The sequence below is a fragment of the Lissotriton helveticus genome, chromosome 6, assembly GCF_964261635.1.
Source record: "Lissotriton helveticus chromosome 6, aLisHel1.1, whole genome shotgun sequence".
Lineage (NCBI taxonomy): Eukaryota > Metazoa > Chordata > Amphibia > Caudata > Salamandridae > Lissotriton > Lissotriton helveticus.
The window spans coordinates 421504017-421528129 of record NC_136067.1 but is presented as its reverse complement, the minus strand read 5'-3'; the positions used below and the strand labels follow the sequence as shown (position 1 = coordinate 421528129).

General features: G+C 45.1%; 1 protein-coding gene across 11 annotated transcripts in view; it reads left to right on the top strand.

The window, feature by feature from the left end:
* The window catches only part of DCDC2C (doublecortin domain containing 2C), a 5988712-nt gene that overhangs the window by 1802386 nt on the left and 4162213 nt on the right, over positions 1-24113 (top strand). The gene's annotated exons all lie outside the window — the stretch shown is intronic.

Genomic DNA, 24113 nt, shown 5'->3' with positions numbered 1-24113 from the left:
CAGCCTTTTGTCTCAACGTTTTCACCTATAACTTTTTCTAATTTTGTCAGCTCTTGGAAAGCAATATACCGTTACATTTGTTAGACCTTCCTGGTTGTGGGGATATATAGGACTTGTAGTTTCACCAAGAACCCGACGAACCCAGATCCAAAAACTGAGCAGCAACTTGCAATGGTATTTTTTCATTTACTGGGTATAGTGCACTTTGTCTTGGAAAATGTATACATGGAATAATCTGTATAAAAGACACCTATGTATTTCTGAATTGGGTACAAATTATAGAGTTCAGAAACAGTATATAATTGCACATTTTCAAATTTGGGAATACTCATACTAGCATGAGAATTATTGGTCATTTTTCATAAAGATTTTTTTTTTTACACAATGTCTTTCATTGAAAGGGAGAAATGCATGAAAGCTCAATTGGTAATAACAGTTGATTTACAAATCTGAATTACCCCAAGTGTCTCGATAAAAACGGTACCTCACTTGTGTGGGTCGGCCTTGTGCCTGCGACAGGAAACGGCACAAAATGCAACGTGGTCGCACCTCAATTTCCCAGTGAAATTTTACGTTCTTTGGACAAAGAGACTACCTTTTGTTTTTGAGCCGTAGCTCAGCCAGCACCTAGGGAAACCTAGCAAACCTATACATTTAAAACTAGACACCCAGGGGAATCCAGGATGGGGTGACTCGTCTGCCTACCCCCAGGTTTTGTTACCCAGAATCCCTTGCAAATCTAAAAATTTGACCAGAAAAACACATTTTCCTCACATTTCTGTGGTGGAAAGTTCTGGAATCTGCGTGGATCAACAAATTTCCACCCACCCAGCGTGCCCCCAGGTCTCCCCCAAAAAATGGTACCTCACTTGCGTGGGTAGGCATAGTGGCTGCGACATGAAACAGCGCAAAACGCAGCATGGTCGCACCTCAATTTCCAAGTGAAATTTAGCACGTTTCGGACAAAAAGACTACCTTTTGTTTTTGCACCGTAGCTCTGCCAGCACCTAGGGAAACCTAGCAAACCTATACATTTTTTAAAACTAGACACCCAGGGCAATTCAGGATGGGGTAACTCGTCTGCCTACCCCCAGGTTTTGTTACCCAGAATCCCTTGCAAACCCATAAATTTGACCAAAAAAACACATTTTCCTCACATTTCTGTGGTGGAAAATTCTGGAATCTGCGTGGATCAACAAATTTCCACGCACCCAGCGTGCCCCCAGGTCTCCCGAAAAAAATGGTACCTCACTTGCGTGGGTAGGCATAGTGGCCGCGACATGAAACAGCGCAAAACGCAGCATGGTCGCACCTCAATTTCCCAGTAAAATTTAGCACGTTTTGGACAAAAAGACTACCTTTTGTTTTTGCGCCGTAGCTCTGCCAGCACCTAGGGAAACCTAGCAAACCTTACATTTTTGAAAACTAGACACCCAGGGCAATTTAGAATGGGGTGACTCGTCTGCCTACCCCCAGGTTTTGTTACCCAGAATCCCTTGCAAACATCAAAATTTGACCAAATAAACACATTTTCCTCACATTTCTGTGGTGGAAAGTTCTGGAATCTGCGTGGATCAACGAATTTCCACCCACCCAGCGTGCCCCCAGGTCTCCCGAAAAAAATGGTACCTCACTTGCGTGGGTAGGCATAGTGGCTGCGACATGAAACAGCGCAAAACGCAGCATGGTCGCACCTCAATTTCCCAGTGAAATTTAGCACGTTTCGGACAAAAAGACTACCTTTTGTTTTTGCGCCATAGCTCTGCCAGCACCTAGGGAAATCTAGCAAACCTATACATTTTTGAAAACTAGACACCCAGGGCAATTCAGGACGGGGTAACTCGTCTGCCTACCCCCAGGTTTTGTTACCCAGAATCCCTTGCAAACATAAAAATTTGACCAAAAAAACACATTTTCCTCACATTTCTGTGGTGGAAAGTTCTGGAATCTGCGTGGATCAACAAATTTCCACCCACCCAGCGTGCCCCCAGGTCTCCCGAAAAAAATGGTACCTCACTTGCGTGGGTAGGCATAGTGGCTGCGACATGAAACAGCGCAAAACGCAGCATGGTCGCACCTCAATTTCCCAGTGAAATTTAGCACGTTTCGGACAAAAAGACTACCTTTTGTTTTTGCGCCGTAGCTCTGCCAGCACCTAGGGAAATCTAGCAACCCTATACATTTTTGAAAACTAGACACCCAGGGCAATTCAGGATGGGGTGACTCGTCTGCCTACCCCCAGGTTTTGTTACCCAGAATCCCTTGCAAACATAAAAATTTGACCAAAAAAACACATTTTCCTCACATTTCTGTGGTGGAAAGTTCTGGAATCTGCGTGGATCAACAAATTTCCACCCACCCAGCGTGCCCTTTAGGTCTCCTGAAAAAAATGGTACCTCACTTGCGTGGGTAGGCATAGTGGATGCGACATGAAACAGCGCAAAACGCAGCATGGTCGCACCTCAATTTCCCAGTGAAATTTAGCACGTTTCGGACAAAAAGACTACCTTTTGTTTTTGCGCCATAGCTCTGCCAGCACCTAGGGAAATCTAGCAAACCTATACATTTTTGAAAACTAGACACCCAGGGCAATTCAGAATGGGGTGACTCGTCTGCCTACCCCCAGGTTTTGTTACCCAGAATCCCTTGCAAACATAAAAAGTTGACCAAATAAACACATTTACCTCACATTTCTGTGGTGGAAAGTTCTGGAATCTGCATGGATCAACAAATTTCCACCCACCCAGCGTGCCCCCAGGTCTCCCGAAAAAAATGGTACCTCACTTGCGTGGGTAGGCATAGTGGCTGCGACATGAAACAGCGCAAACGCAGCATGGTCGCACCTCAATTTCCCGGTGAAATTTAGCACGTTTCGGACAAAAAGACTACCTTTTGTTTTTGTGCCATAGCTCTGCCAGCACCTAGGGAAATCTAGCAAACCTATACATTTTTGGAAACTAGACACCCAGGGCAAATCAGGACGGGGTGACTCGTCTGCCTACCCCCAGGTTTTGTTACCCAGAATCCCTTACAAACATAAATATTTGACCAAAAAAACACATTTTCCTCACATTTCTGTGGTGGAAAGTTCTGGAATCAGCATGGATCAACAAATTTCCACCCACCCAGCGTGCCCCCAGGTCTCCCGAAAAATATGGTACCTCACTTGCGTGGGTAGGCATAGTGGCTGCGACATGAAACAGCGCAAAACGCAGCATGGTCGCACCTCAATTTCCCAGTGAAATTTAGCATGTTTCGGACAAAAAGACTACCTTTCGTTTTTGCGCCGTAGCTCTGCCAGCACCTAGGGAAATCTAGCAACCCTATAAATTTTTGAAAACTAGACACCCAGGGCAATTCAGGATGGGGTGACTCGTCTGCCTACCCCCAGGTTTTGTTACCCAGAATCCCTTGCAAACATAAAAATGTGACCAAAAAAACACATTTTCCTCACAGTTCTGTGGTGAAAAGTTCTGGAATCTGCGTGGATCAACAAATTTCCACCCACCCAGCGTGCCCCCAGGTCTCCCGAAAAAAATGGTACCTCACTTGCGTGGGTAGGCATAGTGGCTGCGACATGAAACAGCGCAAAACGCAGCATGGTCGCACCTCAATTTCCCAGTGAAATTTAGCACGTTTCGGACAAAAAGACTACCTTTTGTTTTTGCGCCGTAGCTCTGCCAGCACCTAGGGAAATCTAGCAAACCTATACATTTTCGAAAACTAGACACCCAGGGCAATTCAGGATGGGGTGACTCGTCTGCCTACCCCAGGTTTTGTTACCCAGAATCCCTTGCAAACATAAAAATTTGACCAAAAAAACACATTTTCCTCACATTTCTGTGGTGGAAAGTTCTGGAATCTGCGTGGATCAACAAATTTCCACCCACCCAGCGTGCCCCCAGGTCTCCCGAAAAAAATGGTACCTCACTTGCGTGGGTAGGCATAGTGGCTGCGACATGAAACAGCGCAAAAAGCAGCATGGTCGCACCTCTATTTCCCAGTGAAATTTAGCATGTTTTGGACAAAAAGACTACCTTTTGTTTTTGCGCCGTAGCTCTGCCAGCACCTAGGGAAACCTAGCAAACTTATACATTTTTGAAAACTAGACACCCAGGGCAATTCAGAATGGGGTGACTCGTCTGCCTACCCCCAGGGTTTGTTACCCAGAATACCTTGCAAACATAAAAATTTGACCAAATAAACACATTTTCCTCACATTTCTGTGGTGGAAAGTTCTGGAATCTGCGTGGATCAACAAATTTCTACCCACCCAGTGTGCCCCCAGGTCTCCCGAAAAAAATGGTACCTCACTTGCATGGGTAGGCATAGTGGCTGCGACATGAAACAGCGCAAAACGCAGCATGGTCGCACCTCAATTTCCTGTGAAATTTAGCACGTTTTGGACAAAAAGACTACCTTTTGTTTTTGCGCCGTAGCTCTGCCAGCACCTAGGGAAATCTAGAAACCCTATACATTTTTGAAAACTAGACACCCAGGGCAATTCAGGATGGGGTGACTCGTCTGCCTACCCCCAGGTTTTGTTACCCAGAATCCCTTGCAAACATAAAAATTTGACCAAAAAAACACATTTTCCTCACATTTCTGTGGTGGAAAGTTCTGGAATCTGCGTGGATCAACAAATTTCCACCCACCCAGCGTGCCCCCAGGTCTCCCGAAAAAAATGGTACCTCACTTGCATGGGTAGGCATAGTGGCTGCGACATGAAACAGCGCAAAACGCAGCATGGTCGCACCTCAATTTCCCAGTGAAATTTTGCACGTTTCGGACAAAAAGACTACCTTTTGTTTTTGCGCTGTAGCTCTGCCAGCACCTAGGGAAATCTAGCAACCCTATACATTTTTGAAAACTAGACACCCAGGGCAATTCAGGATGGGGTGACTCGTCTGCCTACCCCCAGGTTTTGTTACCCAGAATCCCTTGCAAACATAAAAATTTGACCCAAAAAACACATTTTCCTCCAATTTCTGTGGTGGAAAGTTCTGGAATCTGCGTGGATCAACAAATTTCCACCCACCCAGCGTGCCCCCAGGTCTCCCGAAAAAAATGATACCTCACTTGCGTGGGTAGGCATAGTGGCTGCGCCATGAAACAGCGCAAAACGCAGCATGGTCGCACCTCAATTTCCCAGTGAAATTTTGCATGTTTCGGACAAAAAGACTACCTTTTGTTTTTGCGCTGTAGCTCTGCCAGCACCTAGGGAAATCTAGCAACCCTATACATTTTTGAAAACTAGACACCCAGGGCAATTCAGGATGGGGTGACTCGTCTGCCTACCCCCAGGTTTTGTTACCCAGAATCCCTTGCAAACATAAAAATTTGACCCAAAAAACACATTTTCCTCACATTTCTGTGGTGGAAAGTTCTGGAATCTGCGTGGATCAACAAATTTCCACCCACCCAGCGTGCCCCCAGGTCTCCCGAAAAAAATGGTACCTCACTTGCGTGGGTAGGCATAGTGGCTGCGACATGAAACAGCGCAAAACGCAGCATGGTCGCACCTCAATTTCCCAGTGAAATTTTGCATGTTTCGGACAAAAAGACTACCTTTTGTTTTTGCGCTGTAGCTCTGCCAGCACCTAGGGAAATCTAGCAACCCTATACATGTTTGAAAACTAGACACCCAGGGCAATTCAGGATGGGGTGACTCGTCTGCCTACCCCCAGGTTTAGTTACCCAGAATCCCTTGCAAACATAAAAATTTGACCCAAAAAACACATTTTCCTCACATTTCTGTGGTGGAAAGTTCTGGAATCTGCGTGGATCAACAAATTTCCACCCACCCAGCGTGCCCCCAGGTCTCCCGAAAAAAATGGTACCTCACTTGCGTGGGTAGGCATAGTGGCTGCGACATGAAACAGCGCAGAACGCAGCATGGTCGCACCTCAATTTCCCAGTGAAATTTTGCATGTTTCGGACAAAAAGACTACCTTTTGTTTTTGCGCTGTAGCTCTGCCAGCACCTAGGGAAATCTAGCAACCCTATACAATTTTGAAAACTAGACACCCAGGGCAATTCAGGATGGGGTGACTCGTCTGCCTACCCCCAGGTTTTGTTACCCAGAATCCCTTGCAAACATAAAAATTTGACCCAAAAAACACATTTTCCTCACATTTCTGTGGTGGAAAGTTCTGGAATCTGCGTGGATCAACAAATTTCCACCCACCCAGCGTGCCCCCAGGTCTCCAGAAAAAAATGGTACCTCACTTGCGTGGGTAGGCATAGTGGCTGCGACATGAAACAGCGCAAAACGCAGCATGGTCGCACCTCAATTTCCCAGTGAAATTTAGCACGTTTCGGACAAAAAGACTACCTTTTGTTTTTTGCGCCGTAGCTCTGCCAGCACCTAGGGAAATCTAGCAACCCTATACATTTTTAAAAACTAGACACCCAGGGCAATTCAGGATGGGGTGACTCGTCTGCCTACCCCCAGGTTTTGTTACCCAGAATCCCTTGCAAACCTAAAAATTTGACCAAAAAAACACATTTTCCTCACATTTCTGTGGTGGAAAGTTCTGGAATCTGCGTGGATCAACAAATTTCCACCCACCCAGCGTGCCCCCAGGTCTCCCGAAAAAAATGGTACCTCACTTGCGTGGATAGACATAGTGGCTGCAACAGGAAACGGTTCAAATCGTACGTTGGTGAATTTACATTACCTTATTGCAAAACTACCTTGATTTTGGGGGGGGGCATCTGAGTTTGTGGCCCGGGGCTCGGTGGTATTCTTTGCAAAGTAGCAAACCCAAACAGTTCTGAAAACTAGACACCCGGGGGAGTCCAGGGAGGTATGGCATGCATGGGTCCCCCAATGTTTTCCTACCCAGAACTCCTTGCAAACCTTAAAATTAGGTAAAAATAGCACTTTTTCAAACTTTTTGGCGTGGGATCGCCGTGCCGGCAAAAATGTCCTACCACCCTGCGTTCCCCTTGTTCTCCCGAGAAAAAAGGATACCTCACTTGTGTGGGTGCCCCAAAGCAGAACACGCCAAAAATGAATTTTGAAAAAAGTAGTTTTTAGTCATATTTAAGTTTTACAAATTAAGCACCCCAGCCTGAGTCACATGCCTTTGGCCCACCCACACAAGTGAGGTATCATTTTACTCGGGAGAACAAGGGAAACGCTGGGTGGTAGGACATTTGTTCCGGCAGCGAGATCCCACCCAAAAAAGTATGGAAAAGTGGGTTTTTTGACCAAATTTTCAGGTTTGCAGGGGTTTCTGGGTAGGAAAACATTGGGGGACCCACGCATGCCATACCTCCCTGGACTCCCCCGGGTGTCTAGTTCTCAAAACTGTTTGGGTTTGGTAGTTTCCAAAGATGCCTGCCAAGCCCCGGGCCAAAAGCTCAGGTGACCCCCTCAAAAAATAAGATTATTTGGCTAAAGGTAATGTTTTGGTCTCCACAGTATGAATTGGGCCTTTTCCTAAAGCAGCCGCTATGCCTACCCACGCAAGTGAGATACAATTTTTATCGGGAGACCTTGGGGAACGCTGGGTGGGAGGTAATTTGTGTGAGCCCAGTGATGCCACGCTTTCCCACACTAAAACGTGTGAAAAAACTGATTTTTTCCAAGCAAAAAATGAGGTTTGCAAGGGATTCTGGGTAAAGGAACGTTGGAGGATCCACGCAAGCCATACCTCCTTGGAAGCCCCCGGGTGTCTACTTTTCAGAAATGTGTAGGATTGGTAGGTTTCCCTAGATGGCTGTCTCGCACGGGGCCAAAAACCCAGGTAACCCCTCTTGCAAAAGCTGGTGGACTTAACATTTTCACCATTGTTAAATTCACCAGCTTTCGCAAGAGGGGTTACCTGGGTTTCTGGCCCCGTGCGAGACAGCCATCTATGGAAACCTACCAAACCCACACATTTCTGAAAAGTAGACAACCGGGGGCTTCCAAGGAGGTATGGCTTGCGTGGATCCTCCAACGTTCCTTTACCCAGAATCCCTTGCAAACCTCAATTTTAGCAGAAAAAAATCAATTTTTTCACACGTTGTAGTCTGGGAAAGCGTGGCATCACTGGTCTCACACAAATTACCTCCCACCCAGCGTTCCCCCAGGTCTCCCGATAAAAACGGTACCTCACTTGCGTGGGTAGCCATAGTGGCTGCAACAGGAAAAGGTCCAAATCGTACGGTGGTGAATATAAAATACCCTGAAGCAATATAACTTTGATTTTGGTGGGGGGCACCTGAGTTTTTGGCCCGGGCGGTGATCTTTGGAAAGTAGCAAACCCAAACAGTTCTGAAAACTAGACACCCGGGAGAGTCCAGGGAGGTATGGCATGTGTGGGTCCCCCAATGTTTTCCTACCCAGAACTCCTTGCAAACCTTAAAAATAGGTAAAAATAGCACTTTTCCAAACTTTTTGGCGTGGGATCGCCGTGCCGGCAAAAAAGTCCTACCACCCTGCGTTCCCCTTGTTCTCCCGAGTAAAAGGATACCACACCTTAACAGAGTTACTCAAAAGTCAAACATTCAAGCACGGCTATCTATTCCTCAAAGACACACACATACAGGTTGGATTTGGCACGAGGGCGAGTGATGGTTCAGTACATAAAATTTTATTAATAAGATATTTCAAAAAAATGAAATGCTCTGTCAATAAATAAATGCATAAAAACTGAACCAGTGACTCGCAACTCGTGAGCTGTAAAGCCACGACAAGGCACCAACCGTTTTACAGGCCATTCACGCACCTTTCATACCTGATACAAACCAGACCATTGACACCATCCGAATGGAAAAGCAACACATAACAACAATCACAATAAGGGGCAAGGTACACCCTACTGCAGAAAGAGAAAAAAAACAATTATTACTGCACACCCATCTAATCCGCAAGCACACACACATACTGGTTGGATTTGGCACGAGGGTGAGTGATGATTCAGTACATACAATTGTATACGCAAGTAATTTCACATAAATGAAATACACTGTGTATAATTGAAAGTATGATAAACTGAACCACTGACTCACAGCTCATGAGCTGTAAAGCCACGTCAAGGCACCAACCTCTTTACAGGCCATTCATACACCTTTCGTACGCGTGACACATACAAAACATTCACACCGCCAGCCGCGGACCCATCACATTCCAACACTCACACCAGCAAACAGCGCCATTCAAGGGCCCATCACTTTCACACGCCCACATTTCGGACACTGCAACTACACAAAATGAAGGACTGTGTGGAGTGTCACTCAACTAGCAGTGTGTGTAGTGACCAACAGAAAGTAACTACTCACACACCGCCTGCCGAGCGCCAGTCCACCCACACCACCATCCAAGCACCAGACCATGCACACCGCCAGCCAAACACCACTCAGCGCACACCGACAGCCAAGTACCACTCCACACACACCACCAGCCAAGCATCACTCCACGCACACCACCAACCAAGCGCCACTCCACACACACCGCCAGCCAAGCACCACTCCGTGCACAGACAGCCAAGTACCACTCCATGCACACCACCAGCTAAGCGCCCCTCCACACACACCACCAGCCAAGCGCCACTCAACAAACACAACACCAGCCAAGCACCACTCCGTGCACAGACAGCCAAGTACCACTCCACGCACACCGTCCAGCCAAGCGCCACTCCACACACACCGCCAGCCAAGCACCACTCCACACACACCGCCAGCCAAGCACCACTCTGTGCACAGACAGCCAAGTACCACTCCATGCACACCACCAGCCAAGCGCCCCTCCACACACACCACCAGTCAATCACCACTCCACGAACACCACCAGCCAAAGACAAATCCAAACACAACACCAGGCAACCGCAAGAGCACGCACACCGCCAACCAAACACCAGACCACGCACACCGCCAGTCAAGCACCAGTCCGCAGACACCGCCAGACAAGCACCAGTCCACAGACACCGGCAGTCAAGCGCCAAACCATGCACACAGTCAGACAATGGACACTACACGCAAACCAACATCATACGTTAGTTTTTTTTTAAAACAAAAGAGAAAAAAAAAACAAATTGCAAATTGATACAAATCTACTAACTCGACAACTAAATCTAAAAAGACTACACAAATACAAACTTTGAAACTGAACAATAACTATTACAGAATAAAGACCAACGAGTTCACTTTACCACTCATTGATACTCCCAAAAATTATTTTGCGTGTGGTACAATGTAAAACAAGCAGGTACACACAGCCCGGGGTTTGAAGGGCAGTCGGGGCAGTACATGCGAACCTCCTTCCGCAAACCTCTTCGCCAACAGACTCTACATCTCCGACTGGGAAAGTCTTTTGACGTTGTAGGAGGAATTGTATCAGGAAAGTGGCGATCTTTCAATCTGGCAACATCCTCCACCACTCCAACTCTAGGAACACTTGCCTGTTCCACTAAAACAAGGCTGCCTATTACATACTCCTGAAACTTTACAAAAGTCAACTTTGACTGGGGACAAGATTTCTGGAACACAATAAAAGCATTAAAGGTTGCCAAGTGGAAAAGATGGATAGCCAACTTCTTGTACCAAATGTAAGCCTTACGAAGAGCAGCATACGGTTCCAACCTCTGATCAACTCTGTCAACACCACCCATGTACTTATTGTAGTCCAGTATGCACACAGGTTTGCGCACTTCTGAAATCTGACCCCAAACATTCCGCGGTTCAGTGCTTTCATCATGTATTGTAGTCAACATGTAGACATCTCTCCTGTCTGTAAACTTCACAGCTAGAAGCTCCTCACAACGCAAAGCACTGCACTGTCCCCGAGCAAGCTTTCGACAAACAAGTTCTTTTGGGAAACCTTTACGGTTTGAGCGGATTGTGCCACAAGCAACAGTGTCCACTTTGGCCAATTCCCTGAACAACCGCACACCAGTGTAGAAGTTATCAACATACAAATGATGGCCTTTGTTAAAAAATCCACGACCAAGTTCCCACACAATTTTCTCAGTCACTCCAAAAGTCGACGGACAACCAGGGGGGTTAATCCTGGATTCCTTACCAGTGTACACCCTGAAATTAGAGACATATCCAGTCTCACTGTCACACAGCATATACAGTTTGATTCCATAGCGTGCCCTCTTACTAGGAATGTATTGCCGAAATACCAAGCGGCCCTTGAACAACAGCAAAGACTCATCCACTGCAATTTCTTTCCCAGGATAAAAGATCTCAGAAAATCGATCAACCAAATGATCAATGACAGGCCGAATCTTGAAAAGACGGTCACAATCAGGGTGATCTCGTGGCAAAGCAAGACTATTGTCAACAAAATGCATCATCCGCAGCAGAAGCAAATACCTATCACGACTCATGACTGCCGGAAATATAGCTGTTGCCATCAAGGGACTAGTAGACCAATATGAAGCCATTGATGGTTTCCTAAGCAAGCCCATCAAAAGAGTTAAACCCAAAAACTTTTTCATCTCCTCCAAATTGGTGGGAGTCCACCGGGTAGCTCTAGCGTGGGGCTTAAGGCTGGCACTGTTCACCCTCAAAAAAAATTCAGCATACAAATTAGTCTGCTCTACAATCTCTGCCAAAAACACATCATCCATAAACAACTTGAAAAAATCAATAGGCAAAAAGTTTTCAGTGTTCACCCTACACCCTGGAACACCAGTAAATTCAGGCAATGCCGGCTGCACCATGCCTGGTGCAACCCAGAGGTCAGAACTTTCATCGTCAAGTCTTGCAGCCGCAGGCCGCCGCCCAGCTAACTCTTGTCTCACAACACCAACTGGAAGTCTAGCAGCCCCAGGCTGCAGCCCAGATGCCTCTTGCCACACAATTGGCACATCACTGTCCTCCGCAACCACAGGCACAACCATGTCCTCCAAAACCGTAAACACAGCAATGTCCTTCCCAACCACAGGCACATCATCCACACCAAAAGTAGCTTCATCAGCACTCAAAGTGTCTTCATCATCAGATGAAGCCATGTGTAGAGAAAACTCACTACCTGAATCTTCACCTCCCACCTCTGGCTCAGAATCAGAGTCAGACTCTGGACCATGGTCAGAGGAAGAATCAAAAAGCATTCCAACAACTTGCTGAGCAGTAATCCGGCGGCTAGCCATTATCCTTACAAATAAAGGAGTCTGCACAAACAACTCAACAACCCCAACACTGCGCAAAGTAAGATAAAAATGTAAGACTTTTTCACCCAAAAATATATTTAGAAAAAATATACAATTCACTTACAAGACACAACTACACTCACCAGCACCTACTCTGCAAAGACACAGCAAATAGGCAACGATATCCCACTAGAAAGAAGAAAAAAAAAACCTTACATCTACAGAAGGACACATCAAAAACAAATGCAAAACATGTTTTACAATCACAACAAACAGCAACAACACATACTCGTATTACTACACACTTTGCAAAATAAACAATTACATTACAATTGAACAAAAAAAAGGTCTCTTACCAAACACATGCAACTACAGAAACAGCAGAACAACAGAACCACCAGTAACAGAACCGCACACTGCAACAATCTAAAGAGAAAAAAAAACAATACACATTAGAAGAAACAAAAACAACACACATTACAACTGGCTATGTCACAGGGTATGTCACAAATGGGGTGTCTGTCCCCAAGGGGGGAAGATTATAAATCATTATAAACGTGGGCCCCCTGGAAGCAACCCTACGGAGGGCAGAGAGGCCAAATAAAGGCACGGCAGAACATACTGAAAACAAATGGGCCCAAGGAAGCAACCCTTGGCCAAGGGGCCGCTCCCTATAAAAAAAATAACCCTGGAGTCTAGTGGGCTTTTCTATTCCCCCCCCTGGGGCAGAAAAGTCTAAAAAAATATTAGGGCCACTAGGAAGCGACCCTTCCCCAAGGGGTCGCTTCCTTTTCAAATAAAAAACAAATCCCTGGTGACTAGTGGGCTTTTCTGCTCCCCCTGGGTGCAGATCGGCCGAAAAAATGGCCGATCTGCCCCAGGGGGGGCAGAAAAGTCTGAAAAATATTTTATCCCCCTAAGGAAGCGACCCTTGCCCAAGGGGTCGCTTCCTTTATAAATAAAAAACAATCCCTGGTGTCTAGTGGGCTTTTCTGCTCCCCCTGGGTGCAGATCGGCCGAAAAAACGGGCGATCTGCCCCAGGGGGAGCAGAAAAGTCTGAAAAATATTTTATCCCCCTAAGGAAGCGACCCTAGCCCAAGGGGTCGCTTCCTTTATAAATAAAAAACAATCCCTGGTGTCTAGTGGGCTTTTCTGCCCCTCCTGGGTGCAGATCGGCCAAACAAAACGGCCGATCTGCCCCAGGGGGGGCAGAAAAGTCTAAAACATTATTTGTCCCCCTAAGGAAGCAACCCATGCCCAAGGGGTCGCTTCCTGCACACAAAAAAACAAACAGAAGCAATCCCTGGTGTCTAGTGGGCTTTTCTGCCCCCCCTGGGTGCAGATCGGCCAAACAAAACGGCCGATCTGCCCCAGGGGGGGCAGAAAAGTCTAAAACATTATTTGGCCCCCTAAGGAAGCGACCCTTGCCCAAGGGGTCGCTTCCTGCACACAAAAAAAACAAACACAAGCAATCCCTGGTGTCTAGTGGGCTTTTCTGCCCCCCCTGGGTGCAGATCGGCCAAACAAAACGGCCGATCTGCCCCAGGGGGGCAGAAAAGTCTAAAAAATAATCGGGGCCAAAAAGGAAGCGACCCTTGCTTGCCAGCGCTCTCCCCCAGGGCTGTACTGATGATGGAGCGGTTCCGTCATCAGCACAGCCCAACCGATGCTGATGACGGAACCGCTCCGTCATCAGCATCGAAGGGGTTAAGCCAAGCATGGTTTACAACTGTAGCCGTGAAGATCTGGAGGATGTTGCGGGACCTGAGATAGCTTGACAAGATAGTATCGCTAGTTTCTCGAAAACTGTCAATAACAGGTAATGTAAACCGTTTTCGGTTAAGGTTTTGTAGGCTGCATTGCAGTGCTCAACGAGGAACTTTCTTTTTACTCTGCCCTTTTTATTGTCTGTCTTTGTCTAGTGCTTGATTTTTTTAAGGACCATCAAGTGCTTCTCAGTATTATACTAGCGAAATTGATTATTCAAGCCAGCTGAATATGATAACAGCCAGTCAGTGCAGTTGTCAGCAGCTTTTGCTTCCACTGCAAAAAATAAAACCCATTCTCCCCCTATTCTTCACTTCAGAAAACCTTGAGCCACAGTAGTAAGGGCTATTTTTAAATCCCACCTAGCCTATTGAAATGGCCTAATTTCATGGCTACACCGGTCTAACCTAATTCCAGTCCAGGGAGACCAAAATGCAGCCATCAAAGACAGTTCAGGAAAGACCATGCATCAGCAGTTGCAAGAACTCACACTGACTACTACTTTCTGAAAGCATCCATTTTAGTGCAGCCTGTTTAGCCTTTAAATGCTACCTAACCATGCCCCTCCTCACTTCCATAGTACATCTTGTTTTCTATGTTATAAGTTGCTGAGCATAGCCAAGGCTCTACTAGTTCCACCTTACTTCTTGGCGCAGTCATGCCGTGTTAGCACATGCCCTTTACATCTGGAACTCTCTCCCTTTGAACATCAAGCTTTCCGCCTCAATGCCTGTATTCTAGTAAAGCTGAATATGTGCTTGTTTAGTTAGCTCATATAAGACAGTAGCAAGAGAACCATTTGATCAGTTTGCACTCTGTAAGTAGTCAGTTATCATTGAAGATGGTCGAAGTTGCTTTTCTACAACATACTTGAATCTTGTTCAGTTTCTCTTTGCTTCATTTTTGCCAGAATTTACACTGTCTATAGTGAGATGAAACATTGGTATTACGAGTGACCAAAAGTTAATGTTTGCTTTTGTTGCAGGTTGGCATAAGTAAGGTTATCTGCATGTTGCCCACTAGCGACACAATTGTTTGTCACCATGTGGGTTTGTTTAAAATTGACCATATCAGAATTGTTTAACGTGTATGTGGTTTATGCCGGCTAACCTGCACAACCTTATTGTGATGAATGTTCCCTATTTTTGATGGTCACTAAAGTGTATCTCTGCTGTAGGAAAGTGGTTTTCTATTGCAATAGCCCCCAACCTTTTGCCTGGCTTTTGATGCAACTTTGACTTTAGAGTACTGGGTCCCTGCAAACCAAGTTCCCAGTACCAGTGCTTTTTCCCTGAAACTATACCACAATTGGCACATCTTCAGTTGCCCATGTACTTCCCTATTGAATGCTAACCCTGGTGCCAAGGGCATGGGTACTGAAGAGGGACCTCCAGGGCTGCAGCACTCATTTTGCCACCCTAGGGACTCCTCACCAAGGCTATGCTCTCTGCCATTGCAGGCTGCATGTCTTAGTGCAGAGAAATCCAAAGAATCAACATGGCGCACAGCCCTGTGTGCCATGCTTCCCATACACTGCATGGGATATAGGTAAGTCGCCCCAACTTCAGGCCTTTAGCCGTAAGGCAGGGTGCATTATATCTTATGTGTGGGCATATCAGTAAGAGCCAATATGCCCCTACAATGTCAACGTCCATTATGTGATGTTGTAAGTCATCAGGGAAGCCATAAGGGGTACATGGGCTGAATACTTTGTCAACATGAGTTTCCTGGATCCATGATGGCTTTGCTGATTTCTAAGGAGTTGGGTACCAAACATCTTGTCTTAATAGGCCCTCAATGATGCCAGTCATAGCTTTAATAATACATTTACAAAGAAAAATCTTTTATAAGGTCCCTTGAAAACCTACCAAGCACAGGCGTGGTTCCTGACCTGATTTCACCAGCATGCCATACCAGACATGTTTCTGACCTCATGAGGCAAGAGCCTGCACTCTCAGAGGACAGATACAAAGTGCTCTGGGCTGAAGCGCTTCACACCTCCTCCAGGACAGGCGGCCCTCCTGGATGGGAAGCTCCAGAGGCAACTTTTGGCTAGCGGAAAGGTGGGATAATTAGTTTGATTAGGAGGAGGCACCCCACTTAGCCTACACTACCTTTAGGGCGGGGCAGGTGATGTGAACCGCTCGCCTGAAATTCCACCACCTTGAGATGGTGAGTAAACCTCATATGAGGGCTAGGGTAGTGCCTCTTCCCACAGGAAGTGGTCACTGAAGGGTGTAAATGCTCAAAACATAAGCAGCCCATTGGCTACTACCCGTCTCCCCTTGTAACACCCCTGAATTCAGTATTTTGTTGGATGCCAGTATTTAGGTTTCACCCTCAGACCTGAACATCAGATTTGATGGACAAGAGAACACCGTGATAAAGAAGACTCACTGCACAAGAGCTGAAGCCCTGCTGCAGAAGAAAAAGGTGCCAAACCTGCCAGCTGCTCCAACGACTCGACAGTCGCTGCTGCTGTGTCATCCTAAAACCTGAAAGGACTCCAAGAACCCCGGAGCACCTCCACCCATTAAGAAATCCCTCCGAAAGCAGAGTGGGTGGCAGCAGGCTGCCGCTGTTTCTGTTCTGTTGCATTTAGCGATATTTTCTTCAGCAAAATCCATCGGCTAGTTCATTTTAAACACGGGCTGCATTTTGTGCTAAGAAAATATTGCTAAATGCAGAGTCACACTCCTCGCGTAATTCTATGTAATCTTGCTATATTTTCACATATGCTACATCAAATTATCAGAGTTACACCCACCCCTGTCTGGTAACTTACAAAGAATATTGCATTTTGCTTTACGGGGTCGTCTGGGTGATTTAATGGAACACCAACTATGCTTTTCTGGGTTCTACCCCCTTCTTCGTCTCATGACACATGGAGCTCTACTTGTGCTACAAAATGATATGTTATTCATGTCATTGTAGTAATGACTGATGACTTTTACTGTATAACTATACTTGAACTTCTAGGCCCAACTTTTTCAAACTGTTCTATCTAATCGCAAGTCAGAGTAAATAGCCTTGAAAAAGCTCTATGCCTGCATGTCATCATACAGCAAAACGTGTACTGGTCAAGTGGAATCTGTAAATAGAAGATCGACGCTCCACTAGATTACCTATATTAAAATATACTACCAGGAACTCAACTTAAGAGTCGGTTTCTTTATTCACGCTTTTTTCTATTGTAGTATATAATGAGCTATGTTCTATATAAAATTTTACACTGTGGTATGAGCTTCTTCTGTGCCTTCAATGCTGTCTTTAACTAGGTTTAAGGGATCCTACCTAGATCAGATGCATAAACAAAACATCAAGACATAAACCATAGCTGGGTATTTGGATCATGTGTCTCTTTGGACATTTGCCCTTCTTTGTTCTCACTCATATTTAGAGAGCTATCAAATATATATTTGAACCAATTCACTGTTTATCTCACTTATATTCATTTCCCAATAACACAGGGCACAAAACCACAATATCAAGGCAAAAATGCAACAAATTTTACTTAAGACAAAAAACTCCAGGAATATGTAATGATTCTCATAATTTCATAATCACTTTAGATTAAGAACACAAAATCAATGACTATTTTTAAAAGGCAGGTCATGTCAGTCGGGGCTTTGACAACTGTACATCAACATTTAAGGAAGAATATGCCATGTGTGGAACAAACAATTCTTCACTATAACAGATCAAAAAAAACAATGCAAGGTAAAGTACTAGGTTTCCCCACTTGAACACCTAAGGATAACGGCATTGCAACTAATCTATTCAAATGAATAGCTCATATATAAGTTTCTATATATGCTTATATGTGTATTATCTTTATATTTTAGAACAAGGGGCAAGGTAGAGGAAAGACACAGAGGGACTCATCCTCCTGCCATTATTAATAAAGAACCAAAAAAGCCTGTCCGTTAATCATGGATTACCTCTCGATAGCTATTTGGAAAATACAATCTTTTCTTTAGAGAACCCTATCCCACCAGGGTTACCCCTTGGTGGCATTCTTCTTCATTGGGTCCATTCCGTTCTGCTATGGAACGGGGCTTGTTGCAACCTACAAGATACCTGGGAAAACTTATAGGTATAAATTCAATTGATGAATATTAGATGTACAAAGTAGGAGGGGGGGGGGGGTTGTGATAATTTAAAAGTACCTGCCTAGTAGGTAAACTGGTATTTAGTCGGACCTCTAGTCAGTATGGTTAAAAAACAGGGAAAAGAACGAGACTCAATGAAATATTGTTCCCGAGTTTCTAAGGGTCTGCATGTTTCAAGCCTTACCCCAAGACTTTTCAACGTACACGTTAAACGTCCATTATGTGATGTTGTAAGTCATCAGGGAAGCCATAAGGGGTACATGGGCTGAATACTTTGTCAACATGAGTTTCCTGGATCCATGATGGCTTTGCTGATTTCTAAGGAGTTGGGTACCAAACATCTTGTCTTAATAGGCCCTCAATGATGCCAGTCATAGCTTTAATAATACATTTACAAAGAAAAATCTTTTATAAGGTCCCTTGAAAACCTACCAAGCACAGGCGTGGTTCCTGACCTGATTTCACCAGCATGCCATACCAGACATGTTTCTGACCTCATGAGGCAAGAGCCTGCACTCTCAGAGGACAGATACAAAGTGCTCTGGGCTGAAGCGCTTCACACCTCCTCCAGGACAGGCGGCCCTCCTGGATGGGAAGCTCCAGAGGCAACTTTTGGCTAGCGGAAAGGTGGGATAATTAGTTTGATTAGGAGGAGGCACCCCACTTAGCCTACACTACCTTTAGGGCGGGGCAGGTGATGTGAACCGCTCGCCTGAAATTCCACCACCTTGAGATGGTGAGTAAACCTCATATGAGGGCTAGGGTTGTGCCTCTTCCCACAGGAAGTGGTCACTGAAGGGTGTAAATGCTCAAAACATAAGCAGCCCATTGGCTACTACCCGTCTCCCCTTGTAACACCCCTGAATTCAGTATTTTGTTGGATGCCAGTATTTAGGTTTCACCCTCAGACCTGAACATCAGATTTGATGGACAAGAGAACACCGTGATAAAGAAGACTCACTGCACAAGAGCTGAAGCCCTGCTGCAGAAGAAAAAGGTGCCAAACCTGCCAGCTGCTCCAACGACTCGACAGTCGCTGCTGCTGTGTCATCCTAAAACCTGAAAGGACTCCAAGAACCCCGGAGCACCTCCACCCATTAAGAAATCCCTCCGAAAGCAGAGTGGGTGGCAGCAGGCTGCCGCTGTTTCTGTTCTGTTGCATTTAGCGATATTTTCTTCAGCAAAATCCATCGGCTAGTTCATTTTAAACACGGGCTGCATTTTGTGCTAAGAAAATATTGCTAAATGCAGAGTCACACTCCTCGCGTAATTCTATGTAATCTTGCTATATTTTCACATATGCTACATCAAATTATCAGAGTTACACCCACCCCTGTCTGGTAACTTACAAAGAATATTGCATTTTGCTTTACGGGGTCGTCTGGGTGATTTAATGGAACACCAACTATGCTTTTCTGGGTTCTACCCCCTTCTTCGTCTCATGACACATGGAGCTCTACTTGTGCTACAAAATGATATGTTATTCATGTCATTGTAGTAATGACTGATGACTTTTACTGTATAACTATACTTGAACTTCTAGGCCCAACTTTTTCAAACTGTTCTATCTAATCGCAAGTCAGAGTAAATAGCCTTGAAAAAGCTCTATGCCTGCATGTCATCATACAGCAAAACGTGTACTGGTCAAGTGGAATCTGTAAATAGAAGATCGACGCTCCACTAGATTACCTATATTAAAATATACTACCAGGAACTCAACTTAAGAGTCGGTTTCTTTATTCACGCTTTTTTCTATTGTAGTATATAATGAGCTATGTTCTATATAAAATTTTACACTGTGGTATGAGCTTCTTCTGTGCCTTCAATGCTGTCTTTAACTAGGTTTAAGGGATCCTACCTAGATCAGATGCATAAACAAAACATCAAGACATAAACCATAGCTGGGTATTTGGATCATGTGTCTCTTTGGACATTTGCCCTTCTTTGTTCTCACTCATATTTAGAGAGCTATCAAATATATATTTGAACCAATTCACTGTTTATCTCACTTATATTCATTTCCCAATAACACAGGGCACAAAACCACAATATCAAGGCAAAAATGCAACAAATTTTACTTAAGACAAAAAACTCCAGGAATATGTAATGATTCTCATAATTTCATAATCACTTTAGATTAAGAACACAAAATCAATGACTATTTTTAAAAGGCAGGTCATGTCAGTCGGGGCTTTGACAACTGTACATCAACATTTAAGGAAGAATATGCCATGTGTGGAACAAACAATTCTTCACTATAACAGATCAAAAAAAACAATGCAAGGTAAAGTACTAGGTTTCCCCACTTGAACACCTAAGGATAACGGCATTGCAACTAATCTATTCAAATGAATAGCTCATATATAAGTTTCTATATATGCTTATATGTGTATTATCTTTATATTTTAGAACAAGGGGCAAGGTAGAGGAAAGACACAGAGGGACTCATCCTCCTGCCATTATTAATAAAGAACCAAAAAAGCCTGTCCGTTAATCATGGATTACCTCTCGATAGCTATTTGGAAAATACAATCTTTTCTTTAGAGAACCCTATCCCACCAGGGTTACCCCTTGGTGGCATTCTTCTTCATTGGGTCCATTCCGTTCTGCTATGGAACGGGGCTTGTTGCAACCTACAAGATACCTGGGAAAACTTATAGGTATAAATTCAATTGATGAATATTAGATGTACAAAGTAGGAGGGGGGGGGGGGGTTGTGATAATTTAAAAGTACCTGCCTAGTAGGTAAACTGGTATTTAGTCGGACCTCTAGTCAGTATGGTTAAAAAACAGGGAAAAGAACGAGACTCAATGAAATATTGTTCCCGAGTTTCTAAGGGTCTGCATGTTTCAAGCCTTACCCCAAGACTTTTCATCAGGACCAAGGATATCTACTCCATGATACCACCCCTGCTAAACCGTATAGCTGCACTCAATTCGCATGCTAAGGAAAGTAAAATATATACTACATACAGCACCACATTGGTGTTATGATTGGATGATCTGAAAATAGATAGTGTGATTGTATCACTTGGTTTATCTGGAATTGTTCTTGTGTTGTGCTTTGACGTTGCTACTGGTTGAGAACTGCAAAAATACTTATTGTTTTCATAATTCTTTATTAGCAATTTGGTATTGAAATTGCTTACATATAGTCCAACAATACAAAAGGAAACATGTAACTGGTATCTGTAGACATCTTAGGTTGGAGGAACAAACATGTACACATACTATCACAAACATATATTGGGCATCCCCACTTTGTGTAACATATGTAAGGATCTATACCTGTCTCAATAGACTTTCAATATCAAGCAAGCTACTATTCAAAGGAAACCAAGAACAACTAATTTAGCCAACCAAATGCATGCAGCTGAAGGTTACAGCCCGAGGTGAGTTCAGGGAGGCGGTCACCAAGTTGTCATACAGGAGTGTGACCCCAGCACTAGGGAAAAGACCCTCCTCAAGTGGGAGGGGGGCGGAGGGAGCCTAGTGGGGGGAGAGCAAGCACCACACAGAGGGCTGATGTGGGGATGGACCTCTCCCACCGAAGTGTGGCCCATGGGTGGTGCAGGCCAGATCTACCTGCAGGGCGGGAGTGGTGCCCATAGGAGCAGAAAGGTCCCCCTGGTGGTAAACAATGCTAGTGGCAGGTATGGAGTCCTGGGTGGTCTCTCATCCGATTTGGCCTCCACTGCAGTTAAATATCTTTCCCAGTCTGAGGATGTGGTTGTGCCAGCCCCAACTGCGCCAACTTTGCACAACGTGTTTCATTCAGCCAGTATCCCAGAACGTAAGTCCAAAAGCCACAGTTGTATGCGGGAGGCAAGGGCTGACTTCCTGCTCATGGCTATCTACCACTTATAGAGAATCAGGGCCAAATAAATTAATTTATTAGGAGCTCTTTATGAGGAAAGACCAGAAATAATAATTTGCTGTCCGCACAAACAATTTACAATAGTCAAAACTATTAGATTTGAACACTTTATCTTTAAAATAACTTTAAGAAACTCTTTAAAAACTTAAACAAGTTGTAACAAACAAATTCATTAGGGGGGAGACTGGCACATCATGATTATATCTTGCGCTGAAATAGAATTGTGTCTTAATTGGATTGGCTTTATATATCAAAGCCGAGCCTCTACCAGTATCGGGTTAGGACAAATTAGCAATACATGATACAGATCTTATGGTCCGCAACTACATAAGTCACATTTGCCTAAAGAATTGTTTGTAGCATCCCATCTAGCAGTATATGTTTTCAGAGGGAGAATTCCCAACTGCAAAATAAGGATGCAGCGCCTTACACTGTGCTCTAGCAGAAACTGTAAATATTGTTCGGGGTTGTAAATACTATTTTTTTCCCAGAAAGTTTTGTAATGCTTTAATTAGATACAATATTCTTTGTCCATTTCATAGCTTATTCTCATCAGCATATGTTTTTTGCTTCATGTGCTCTGGAGACTAGGCCTACAAAAGTGCCAAAGTGCATTGTGACACCTCAAGGGCTTTTAAAAAGTTCCTATTAAACGTGTACCGAGACGCTTCATCTCTAAAAGTCTCCAATTTAATATATGTCTTAATGTGTCTGGAGCTGCATGAAAGATTATAGGCCCATCTTATGATGTTGGAGACAACTCGAGCAACTATGCTCATTAAGGAGAGCTCAAGGCGTAGAGCTTGTACAGGGACTGTTTGGGATACTTTTAACGGATTCCGAAGAATAATCCCTTCCTTTACTTTTAGTGATTGCGATGTTTTAATTTGTGTATGTTCTATGGCGTAAGATAACATTGGTGGAATTTTCATGGTATAGACCTCCAGGAAAGAATTAAAATGCCTATTGCCCGTTGAGTGATAAAATCTCTGTAGTGCCCCGACATAGGAATCAGCCTTTTGGCCTAGATGTTGGAGATGGGAAGTGTCATGTAAGCTATACGTAATGATACGGGAGCCACAGTGTGTGGGTGTGCGGGGGCAGTGTCATCCAAGGGATACAGCAGGACCCTAAGACTTTGCCAGCACCCTGAGAAGTACCGGTCACTCGTGATAAGAAAGGCTTGGGGCTTGTTGCAGTCGGGCCAGCCCATCAAGGCGGACTACAAGCCCCAGGATCCTCCAGCAGCACCACCTGGCCCGGGAGCAAGCCGCGCCCACGCCTCTCAGCTGCTTGAAATCGACCTCGCCGCTCCCGCTCCGTGGGAGCCGCAGCGTGTGGGTGTGCGGGGGCTGTGTCATCCAAGGGATACAGCGGGACCCTAAGACTTTGCCAGCACCCTGAGAAGGACCGGTCACTCGTGAGAAGAAAGGCTTGGGGCTTGTTGCAGTCGCGCTAGCCCATCAAGGCGGACTCCAAGCCCCAGGATCCTCCAGCAGCACCACCTGGCCCGGGAGCAAGCCGCGCCCACACCTCTCACCCTACAAAACCATACCGGCTTTCCTGCGACGCGGGAGCGCGCGGGAGCTGCACGGGAGAAGCCCGGGACAAGGGTGGGACAATCTACGGCAGTCGTCGGCAGAAGACGGCAGAGCTGGGCCCTCCCTCTAACTCCCACACCAAACATGGGTAAGCGCAAACATGTACCCAGTGCTGATGCAGGGGGAACAAAACCCAAGGTGGCGAGACAATCACATTCTATTATATCATATTTAACTACAGCGGTGGGGGCTTTATCCAAAGAAATTGAATCAGCACAACAGGAATTGGGTCTGGCAGTTGCCTCACCTAATACGACCCAATCCGCCCAAGGTCAGGGGATCCCATTGGAACCAGATATTATAGTGCTTAACCCATCTACAGCCGCTAGCCATAACCCTACTGACTCCTCCGCTGTTGTGCCACCAAGTAAGCCAGGTGAACATTCTGCTCCTACAAAAATCACGTCTAAAAAGGGGAAAAAAGGCAAGGGAGATACCGTTGTTAAACATATGGTCATGGACACTTTGAAGGATCATCTAGACCACTTATTTGCCGAGCGGATTGAACCGCTGCTTGTAGGGATTGCAAAGGATATAATAGACACAATGAGAACATGCCTCGAAGGTCTTTTAAAAAAATGTGTAATTATTGACAATCTGGTTAAAAAACTTGGTGGCACTCACCACCCGAAGCCACTTGCTAGCCCGGCCCTAGAGGGCCCCACT